This window comes from Pyxicephalus adspersus, chromosome Z, assembly GCF_032062135.1.
Source record: "Pyxicephalus adspersus chromosome Z, UCB_Pads_2.0, whole genome shotgun sequence".
Classification (NCBI taxonomy): domain Eukaryota; kingdom Metazoa; phylum Chordata; class Amphibia; order Anura; family Pyxicephalidae; genus Pyxicephalus; species Pyxicephalus adspersus.
Window position 1 is genome coordinate 86,248,964 of NC_092871.1, and position 1,490 is coordinate 86,250,453.

A 1,490-nucleotide genomic window follows, 5' to 3' on the forward strand; every position below is an offset into this window, starting at 1 on the left:
CCTCTGGCGCCCCCCTTGGGCTGGGTGGGTGTATTGGTGCTGATACATTGGTCAGCGTGCATTGTTAAATGTTCATGGGGCAGGTAAGTTGGTGTAGGTGCATGGAGTATGTACATTGGTGCCCATGTGTTGTATCCCTTGGGTATTATTGAACATTTGTGTGGTTGTCATTTCCCCCCCAACTTTCAGTGAACCACCTCAATGACGTTTTTTGCTGGGCCCCAGCTTTGCCCCCAACCTCTCCTATATAAGTAAGTAGGAGGCGGGGAGCCATTTTCGCTGGTGGTTGCGGTTGTACCTGGGGCGGGTTTGGTACCCTGATCTGCTGCTCCTGAGTGCACAGGGGCAGTTTTCTGGGGTCTCAGGAGGTGCCATCAGTACCCCGGGGATAGGACTTATGAATTATGTTCCGGGAAACAAGACAAGTTCTAGAAGGTTCCGGGACCTATGTGTATTTGGGGCCCATGAGCTGCCTATAAAAGTGACCCAATCCCATGATCTGCAATCACTGAACACTTTACTGCCTGTTGTAAATGATGTCGGTGAATGTTGTCACATGAAGAATGAATCCCTTGTGTCTGTGAATGTTCTGTCGGTATACATGGGGATTTGCTGATTACATGGACAGGTTTGGCTTCCTCTGGAGGGGCTCTGGGTATTTATCAATGGTTGTCCTTTGGTTAGATTGGGCAGAATCAGGAGAAGTCCAGGGCCACCTATGTATGGTAAGGCCAGTCCAGGGCCCCTACTGTGTGCTGCCTCGCTGCTATTGCCCCTATTATTCACCTGATTATGAAGCCATGCTGGAATTTGCTGCAACTTCCACCCAGATCTAGGTGGGCAATAAGCTGTGCACCGGGGCTAACGATCTGTTATCCTGCCCAGAGGAGGTTTGTGGTGGGGGAGATATTTGGATGATTTGTGCCCCTCTGACAATTGTACAACATTTCCTGTCTGGGGCAGTCGCTGTACATCTGGCGGGGTAGATAGGTATTTGGTGAAAGCTCTGGGTGTGGGTCCTGGATGGTATGATAACACGGCAGAGCCGGCACATCATCTCTCGGGTATTCGCTGGGTCACTGTATGCCTGGGGTGGGGTAGATAGGCATTCAGTGACACCTCTATATGCCCTGGATGGGATGATAACAGCCGACACGTCATCTCTGCTATTCGCTGGCTCGCTGCTCTCTTCAAGGTACTTCACATTCACTGACAGATCAAATATTTACTAAAGTGAAATCCAAATGAGAAATATGATTGGCGGTGGTAAGTACCCGCCACACAGGCGGAGTGTCAATCACTGAGGGAGCCAAACAATGAAGATTTAGTGAGACCACACACCCAAACTGAAAATGTGGAGGTGGAGTACCTCCTCGGTGAGGGTGGTTTCCCTGTGGGGGTTGGAATCCCTCGGTGAGGGGTGATGGTGGTCTGCGGTGGGGTGGAATGCCTCCTCAGTGAGGGGGCACAGTGGTCCGCGGTGGGGTGGA

At 51.3% G+C, this 1,490-nt stretch overlaps 1 protein-coding gene across 6 annotated transcripts in view; it reads left to right on the forward strand.

Annotated features, from left to right (window-relative positions):
- The window catches only part of OGT (O-linked N-acetylglucosamine (GlcNAc) transferase), a 17,847-nt gene that overhangs the window by 1,313 nt on the left and 15,044 nt on the right, over positions 1–1,490 (forward strand). Inside the window, exon 1 of one of the 6 annotated variants that reach the window (XM_072431046.1) lies at positions 40–1,195. The exons of the other annotated variants lie outside the window; for them this stretch is intronic. The gene's annotated coding sequence lies outside the window, so the exon portion shown is untranslated. Of the gene's footprint in view, positions 1–39; positions 1,196–1,490 lie in introns of those variants that run through there. 6 annotated transcript variants of the gene reach the window in all.